The following is a 9987-nucleotide window of genomic DNA, read 5'->3' on the forward strand; positions in this document are numbered from 1 at the left end:
TATATAAAAATGTTAAATAGCTCAAATTAATGATCAAAAATCTCTCGTTCCAAAGATATGCGGTTTCATACCCAGTACGATTGGATATGATCTCTTATACCTTTAAGATGCGATCAATTTTCGACTTTTGAAAAATTAAAAATTATAAAAGGGGTTATCTAAATATTTGGTTCTCCGGGAAAGTCATACCCAGTACGATTGAGCACGACTTTTCCAAATTCCCCAAACAATAGATATTGCCTTATTTCAAAATTTTGAATAACAAAAAAAAATTTAGATATTCGTTTAAAAACATGTTTACTCATTCTAAAATTGCTGAAACATTTAATGCATTGTAAAAAAACATATGAAACAATATACCCAATAATACAATAAACCTTATCTAACAACCATTCTAAGTATAATGTAAAAAAAATCTTTAATCATAGATAATGAATAATCAATATAAAAATATTATACATAATCAATACGCAAAATAAAATGATGTACAAAACTATGTATGAAACAAAATAAAACATATATAAGTTGACACGTTTGCATAAAGCTTGGGATATATATTTATTGAAATAGTTATTATAAATTTCAAAGTTCAAATCAGATCATGCATAAAATCTTTAAAACACAAATTTATTCAAAAAAATAATAATTCACAAGATAATTTAAATAAAATATTAAATAGGTAGGTATAACAATATATGATAAAATAATATACAAAGTAAGTTTATGAAACCTTTATATACAAATAAGTATTGAGTATAAAAAAAATAAAATTAATGATGTAAAAAAAATGAAGTAAATATATGAATTATATAAGTAACAAAATATATATGTATATGAAAAAACATAATGACAATATGAAATACAATAAATTATATGATTTAAAAGAGTTCTTAAAAATATTATACATGTAAATAATTTTAAAAGAAGATATATATACGTAGAAAAATATTTACACAAAGTTATATGAAAATAATAACACATACCATAGTAAAAATAAATTAAAATATGCCATATATGTGTAAAAGTGCTAGAAATAATTATATGCCAAAATAACTTTTAATTAAAATATGAATTATAATGATTAACCTAATTTTATTATAAATTATATACATAATAAAAAATAATTAATTACAAGTTTCTTAAAATCTATATATATATAAAGATATCAAAACTTTAATAATAGATACAAATTAAATATAAATACAAAATATATGTTTATTAATAATTTAAATGATACAAAATATGTGAGATTTTCCTTTTGAATAAGAAATATATGTGAATAAATCTAAAAAACTATATGTATAAAAATACCAATGTTCAAAAATGTATTTAAATTATATATACTAATAATTTTTGTATATGTATAATTAAAATTTAATTATAGAACACGTGATTTCGTTTTAGAAAACAAATACATATATATCATGTAGACCAAAAATAGTTAAATATATGTATAATAATTTAATATTTATAATGTTCATGGAATAAAACTAATTATTATGAAGTATATACATGTATAATAACACATAAAAACATTACATAAAATAGTGTACAATCATATGGAAATTCAAGTACCCCAAATTACAACAAATAATTAACCAACAATACAAATAACACAATTAACATATACATTACAAATAATATAAATGACCAGAAAGAAAAAGAATAAACCTATCAACAAAGTAATTCAACATGTACAGGCAAATAAAAATCTAATTTAAAATTATAACACAAATCTTGCAAATTACTTAATGGAAATCAAAACAAACTAAAAAGGACAAATAGCATAAATAAATAAACTATGAAAAAAAAGAAATAAAGACTCATATGTGACGCATTTAATTTCACAAGAACCATATTTGAAATTATTCCCAATCTTAAAACATTGTATGGAAATAAGGATTAGAATGCCAAAATATACAAATCTGATGAACAATTTAAAAAACAGAGAATAAAGCTATTTAGGCGCAAAAGGGGAGCAGATCTTGATGCAGCGCAAAGAGGAGGGACCTGCTGTGTAAAAATACCATTCCAGGCGCAAAGGAACAGAATAGGTGAATCAAGGGAAAATTGAAAGTGCGCGCAAAGGTAAAGGATCAGACGCGCAATTTTCCCCATTGCCCCAATCAGGCGCATACCCGGCCTACCAAAACGAGCTGACGCACGAGTCATTGCGCAAGGAAACAGCGCCGTAATGAAGAAAACCCTTTGGCCTTCATTTACCCTTTTATTTTCCAGAACCAAAACACTTTCATTCATTTTTAAAATTAGAACACATTTTTTGCTAAGGTTTTTCCACAGGCGGCTGAATCACCATCAGATCTAGTGTCCAGCAGCACGCGAAACCACTCCCGACTCCTGCTATAAATACTCGACCACCTATTGAAGAGCTTGGTGAGTATTTTCCCTTCCTTCTTCCTTGTTTGAATGAAGTTTTCAGATCTCAAGTTATCTTTCTTTATTTTTTTTTTAAAAAATGAAAACAGATTTGTAAAATAAATTGAGTTCCACTATTATGTGACCTCTTGCTCTTATATTTGCATGGCAAACTTAGAGCTTTCCTTGGCCTTGAGTTATATAAAAAACGAGCAAACACATAGGGAAAAAAAGAGAAGATAAAAAAACGAAAGAAATCGAAAGAGAGAAAAAATGAGATCACCTCTACTGATTCTAAATCGCTTTTCTCTCTTCTATGCGTGTATAATGTATGTGTAAAGTATATTCTGTGTAAAAAATCTGGAGTACAGAATGAGGCTCTTTATAGCCTAGATTTACAGAATAATAATATATATAAAAAATGAAATTCTATTTCCATTGCTGTCAATTCTGTTATCCTTCTTCTCATATATTCTAATGCAGGGATGGAGCAACGGCTGTACGAAAAAAATTTGCTCATGAAAGCCGTGATTGCAGCACTAGTGTGTTCCAGAAACCTCTAGTGCTTTCAGCTGCTGAGATTCCCCTTTTGGGGTTCTTTCAAGTTTGGGCCTTTGTATATGTTTGGGCTATTTGTTAATGTTTATTTAAGGTTGTAAATGTACTATTGGGACTTTATTTAAGTTTATTTGACTAGCTATTGAATGTATAAAGACCTGGGAAAAATTGGTTGACTACAGACCTTAAGAAAATAATGGCTATTTTGGATTGCAAACAGCCTAGAAATGTGACCAAGCTTCGGAGTTTCCTTAGTTTGGCAGGATATTATCAGAGGTTTGTCAACGGGTTCTCACTTATAGCAGCTCCCTTAACGAAGCTATTGTGTAAGAATGCTCCGTTTGTGTGGGCTGATAAGCAGCAATCGAACTTTGAGAAGCTTAAATTTGTTTTAACTTAGGCACCCGTTCTGATTCAACCTGAATCTTGGGAAGAGTTTTTCATGTATAATGATGCGTCTCATATTGATTTGGGTTGTATTATGATGTAAGAGAGTAAGGTGGTAGCGTACGCATCTAGACAACTTAAGTAGCATGAGGCAATTATTCGACGCATGACCTCGAACCTGCCGCAATTTTTTTTACTCACAAGATTTTAAGGCATTATCTATATGGTGAAAGGTGTATTATCTACATTGATCACAAGAGCCTTAAGTATCTCCTTACTTAGAAGCAGTTGAATATTAGGTAGCGTCGTTGGATCGAGTTGCTTAAGGACTAAGATTGCACAATAAAGTATCAACTTGATAAGGACAAAGTGGTGGCCAATGCTCTTAGTCGAATATCTATGTTCAAGTTGAGGGCGATGTTTGCTCGCCTAAGTTTGTTTAATGATGGTGGGATTTTAGTCGAGTTGCAAGTTAAGCCAACTTGGTTGAATGAGATTAAGAATAAGTAGTTTCTGAATAAGTCTTTGATCAGTCAAGTTCAGCAGATTGATAAGGGTAAGACTTTGGATTTCGGGTTTAGTAGTAACAGTAGTTTATGTTTTTGAGGTTGGATTTGTGTGCTGAATGATGTGTATTTGAGATAATCCATTTTACAGAAAGCGCATAATAGCCCTATGTTATGCATCTCGATGGTAATAAGATGTACCCTGACCTCCGAGAGTTGTATTGGTACCCTGGGTTGAAACGTGAGGTAATTGATTTCGTATCACATTGTCTGATGTACCAACAGGTTAAGGATGACCACCAACTTCTTTCTGGTTTACTTCAACTTGTTAAGATTCCATTGTGGAAATGAGAACGGGTAACTATGGACTTCATTAGTGGGTTGCCCTTAACACCTCTAAAAAGGATTCTGTTTGATTTATTATGGATTGGTTAACTTAAGTCTACTCATTTTATTCCGATCAGGATCGGTTATTCTTTGTAGAAGTTGGCGAAGCTTTACATTTCTGAGATAGTTAGGCTTCACGGGATTCCGGTATCAATTATTTCATATCGAGATCTTTGATTCACTTTTCGATTCTAGAAGAAATTATATGAGGCTCTGGGTACTCGATTGGACTTCACTATAGCATTTCATCCGTAGACTGATGGTCAATCTGAGAGGGTAATTCAAAATTTAGAGGATATGCTTTGGAGTTGTGTTATTAACTTCCTGGGTAGTTGGGAGGAGTTTCTGCTGCTAGTTGAATTCGCTTATAATAATAATTTCTAGTCTAGCATTCGGATGACTCCTTATAAAGCCTTAGATGGTCATAAGTGTCGCATTCCACTTTGTTGGACCGAATTGGGTGATAGGAAGGTGTTAGGTCCTAAGTTAGTTATCAAGACTGAAGATTAAGTTTGTTTGATTTGAGATCGACTTAAGGCCGCTTCGGATAGAAAAAAAGTCTTATGTGGACCTTAAGAGAAACGATATTGAGTTTAAGAAGACGGATCATGTTTTCCTTAAGTTTTTTCTGCTGAAAAAGGTTTTCAGATTTGGTTGCAAGGGCAAGTTAAGCCCTAGGTTTATTAGCCTGTATCGAATTTTGAGACGTGTAGGGTCGATTGCTTATTAATTAGAGCTACCTCCGAAGTTAGACCGCATCCATTATGTCTTTCACATGTCTATGTTGAGATGTTATTTTCTGATCCTTCCCATGTTATTCCAGTGGAAGAGATTTAGTTAAGGCTGAATTTTTCCTTTGAGGAAGAACCGATACAGATTTTGGGTTGTAAGGTTGAAGTCTTGAGGAGAAAGATCATTCTATTATTTGAGGTTCTATGGCAAAAACATGGTTCAGAAGAGGCCACGGTTGCCTGAGGACTTGATTCGTCAGCAGTATCCCTATCTTTTTTAGTCAAGAGGGGAGAGTTGTAACACCTCAATTTTTTTAAGTTTAAATTGTTAAATTATGTTAAATCATTTAATTTGGTTTGGTGGTTGACTGCCTTGAATGTCTACTTTAGGTCCTGAGTTTGATTCCCTTGTTTTGAAAATTTTCTATTAATTTTAGAGTTATATCAGACTTGGGCCTTAAGGCTTATTTTTTGATTTCATGATTTATTGATAAGAATGAGCCTACTGATTCAGTGGTAAGGCTTCAGCTTACCTTTAGGTCTTGTGTTCGAATCTTGGTGTGCGCAAATGTGAAATACTTTTTGTTTCTTACTATTTGTTAGAAGTTAAGTTCAATCTGAATTCTAACAAAAATATGGCGAGTTAGGATATTATTAGAATGTCATGTTATTATTATTATTTTTAAAAATATATATGGTAAAGTTCCCCTAATTTCTCTCATTCCCAAACCGTCCACTACTCCTTGTCACGTTTCTTTTTCTTTTTCCTTCCTTCTTACTTCTTTACTTTTCTTCTTGAATTTTATTGTTCTTTGCATGTCCTTCTTGCTGCCAATTCTTTGTCCATCAATCATACAAGCGTGTCGCGGCGTTATTAGTTTTGAACGTAATTAATTGAGTGTAAGTATTATTGTTTTGTTTCGGTGATAAAGGTTTTAGTTGTTTCTGTACTTAGTATACATTTTAATGCATTACGGATTTTGTGATTGATGGTTTTGCTTTATGATAGGGGAGGAATGTGTGATGCTAGACGAACCTCCAGCAAATTAAGTTCCTTGAACGGATATTTCTTTGGGGTAAGGGCTCGTATGTTGGTTTTAGGGACTATTTTCTTTTGGAAAAGGGGGTGTATTTAAGTGAAATTTTGGGTTGAGTTGTATTTGTTAATCAATGCAATTTGATATCATATGTAGGTTTCGAAGTGCACTATTGTGTGGTTGATCAGAACTATCATCATGTATGAACTCGAAAACTCAACTAGAACTCGAAAAAACCTGAAAACTCAACAGTGTGGCTAGCCGTGTAACAGGCTGTGTGCACTATACATACATGTGGTTGGCCATGTACCAGGCCGTATGGAGCACACAGGCATGTGTAATTACACGGTTTGAATAGGTAGGCCATGTGGGCCACAGGCTGACTTGTTTGGCCGTGTGGGCCCTTGTTGGTCAATTTGAAGGCCCGATTAAGATACTCTAAAAGTGGATCCATGTGTATTTTGTACATCTATAACAGAGTAAGTTCTGTATATTATGTGTTAATATGCTAAGTTCGGTATGTTACATGTTAATATGCTTAGAAACATGATAAGTAGGATTAATTATGTATAAGATATATGACATGAAATGATCTGTAAAAAAATATGTTTAGGTATGCATGCCATACATTACGTGTGATTTGAATATATGTTTATTTGATTATGCATGTGCATTGGGGTGGATTTTGATTTGTGATGGAGGAAGTGTATCCTGGCAGTATTACTGCAATTTTGGCGGCTAAACCGCAACATCTGTCTTGCAACTTAGCTGCATCTTTATGAGTGGCATACCACTACGTACTAGTGTGACTGGATGGATGGACTCACGTAGTCCTAATTGGTGTGATTGGTTGCACGGAGATAGTGTGTAGCAGATGAGGATATGATTTTCTCTGATATGATATATGTTTCTGAATATATGAAATATTGTTCTGATAATTACATAATTGCATGTTATAAGTAAAATTTTGTATGTGGGCCAAGTCACACACTGGGCTTCTAGCTCACTCGTTTGTTTTGATGCCTTTCAGGTGATCCTCAGACTTAGGATTTGGTAATGTTTCCGGAGCTCGGTTCAGACACTTTAAATTTAAAGTATGTTTTGAATTTATTATGGATTTCATGGACTTTTGGACTCTTTTTAAATTGTGTTTGGGACATTTATTTTCGGTCTTTTTTTTATTAGCAAGCATAATATTTCAATTGGAATTTCTAACAAAGATGACATAACGGTTGAAATATTATGATTTTCAAAATTAAGGACTCCAAAGTATTTTTCCGCTCCAAAAGTTTTGAAATTAAATGTATATGCTGTTTTGCAATACCAAGTAATTTAAGCATAGGTGTTTGTTTAAGAATAATTAATAAGACAAGATTTCTCCGAAACGCGCTCTCTCACAGATTTCTGAATAATTATGTTTTTCAATAAATGAATTGATTTTATTTACTCTCGATTTGAATATGAGTTTTCACGAAAATAAACGGAAAATATTTTATGTATTGATGTAACTTTCATAATCCGACCGTAACGTCTAGGTCAGGTTTAGGGTATTAGATGCTACTTGATTGAATATGTCTAATTATTGACATTTATAAAACTAAAATTAAATTTTAATTTATATATAATTTTAATATTAATTAAGTGATAATTAAGATGCTTAGAGTTCTATTCAAGTAATAATTCTATTTTACATCAATAAACACAATTTTTAAAAAACAATAACATTAACACAACTTTTTTATGTCAAATTTTAACTAAAATTATAAATTAAATTATAATTATCATATTTTTCTATATTTATACTTAGAATTCTATCCAAGTAATAACTCTATATTAAAATATTTTCACAACTTTTTTAACTAATAATTCTAAACTAAATTCTAATTATTTTTAATATTAATTTAGTAGTATAATAAAAAATAAAAATATTCTCATCACTTTAATTTTTTTTAGATTCATGTTTTTATGTATATCTTAAATAAAAAGATTTTTTTTGGTGAAAAAAAAAAGATTTTGGTTAAGTTATACTTAAACACTTAGTTACTTTTTAGATAACCTAAAAAATATTCCTTCATTTATACATTTGCCCAAATTTTGATATTTCTATGACCTCTTCAATATCGCAAATTAAACACGGTTAAACATTTTATTTCATATATAAGTGATTTAATGTGAAATTTTAGTGTGTTTAAAATTAATTGGAAGTGAATGAGAAACTATTTTTAAAGAAATTTTTGATGAAACAATTTTTAAATTCAGAATACAAATTTATCTTAGTAATTTGTGATTTGAGTTTAGTTGAATAAAATATATTTTTACAGTTTAATCCTGATTTAATCAATATACACAGTAAAGATGAAATATATATTCATGGTATATGATGCAAATTCATCAATGGCCTTAAATCCTATAAATAGGTGTTTGAAGGAATAAGAAACAATACACACTGAACTGTTATTAAAGTTTATCTATTTTTTTAATAATTTCATTATAAGTTTTGATTATATTTTTTTATATAATGTCTAGAACTATCTATAGTCCCACTTCAATCCATAAATAGGAGGATAATGCACTTCAATGCACTCAAATCCACATTCTCCTGCATTGACAACGATACTTATGCCAATCAAGCTAAAACTCAATCAACTAAAGTTTATCTATTTCTAAAAATCCTTATGTTATATTCTACTGTACAGCTCACGATTCAGTTAAGTAGAAAGATAATTGAGTTAAGTTATATAGATCCATGTACTTTTAAATGTGTGTTACTCTTAAAAGGTGAGGTTAAAGAAATCTTCAAATATAATTGCATTAAAATTATATACATTAAGTGCTAGCAATTTCGTTTTAAGGATAAAAAACTTTTAACTTTTAGCAACAACTTTAAATTCTCAGTCCTAAATTTTATTTATTTATTACTTTGTTGGATTGCCAACACTTCCAAATTTTAGTAAAAAGTTATATATATGGGTAAATAACAAGAATAGTCAATTAATTAATCACTTGTTTTTATTTTGATCATCAAATTATTTAGTTTTTGATTTAGTTACTTATATATGAAATTTGAGCTAATGCAAAAATTTAGGAATATTTTATTTTTTGAAATTAAATGATTTAGTCTCTTTTTGTTATTGTTAACTTTGTAATAAAAGTCTAATATGAACATTTTTATTAGCTTAATAATAAATTTAGCCGTGCAATATTTACACATTCTATTAATTTGATCATAAATTTAAAAAATTATTATATTTTTTAATTAAGAATTTTTAAAATGATTTTAAAATCTAAAAATATTGTTATTGAGTGCTAAAAAATAAAAACATATGTTCTAAAAATTGAAAAATATTTATTAAAAAAACAACGAAGCCCCCAATATTCCCTTCTTTTATTCCCTTCGAGATTAGCGTTAAGTTCCTTAAAATTGTTATTAATATTGATACCTTAGTTTTTGGATTGTCTTTCCTTGTTAATCCGATAATGGGGGAACTAATAGGGAAGAATAAGATTCAAGAAGCGATCCTGAAAGTCGTGGAAGCCAACAAGCAAAACAAAGCCGCCACCATCGTCGTCAATCGGACATCGAAAGCCATTGATAAACATGCCCCAAGAGCTCAAAGAGGAAGGTAACAGCCTCTTCCAGAAATGTGACCACAAGGGCGTGATGTTGAAGCATGAAAAAGCCCTTAACCTCCTCCCCATGAACCACACCGATGCTGCCTATTTACGTAGCAACATGGTTGCTTGCTACATGCAAATGGGTCTCGGCGAGCACCCACGGGCAATTGCTGAATGTACTTTGGCTCTAGGGGTTTCTCCTAGAGATAGCAAAGCTTTGTTGAAAAGAGCTAGGTGTTATGAGGCTTTAAATAGATTGGATTTAGCTTTTAGGGATGTTTATAATGTTTTAACTATTGAACCCAATAATTTGACTACTTTGGAGCTTCAAGATAGTGTTAAAATGGCCATGGATGAGATGAGTGTTACTGTTAATGAAAATGATATCGA

General features: G+C 30.6%; 1 long non-coding RNA gene across 2 annotated transcripts; it reads left to right on the plus strand.

The window, feature by feature from the left end:
* Positions 1 to 1662: 1662 nt before the first annotated feature.
* On the plus strand, positions 1663 to 7145 carry LOC107925826 (uncharacterized). 2 transcript variants are annotated; one of them, XR_005906589.1, is made up of 5 exons: positions 1663 to 2394; positions 2860 to 5845; positions 5955 to 6021; positions 6139 to 6461; positions 7013 to 7145. It is a non-coding gene; the product is annotated as an uncharacterized lncRNA (long non-coding RNA). The 2 variants fall into 2 exon arrangements; XR_001692066.2 differs by having other exon boundaries at positions 1668 to 2394; positions 6139 to 7145.
* The last annotated feature ends 2842 nt before the right edge of the window (positions 7146 to 9987 follow it).

Source organism: Gossypium hirsutum, chromosome A12 (genome assembly GCF_007990345.1).
Source record: "Gossypium hirsutum isolate 1008001.06 chromosome A12, Gossypium_hirsutum_v2.1, whole genome shotgun sequence".
NCBI lineage: Eukaryota > Viridiplantae > Streptophyta > Magnoliopsida > Malvales > Malvaceae > Gossypium > Gossypium hirsutum.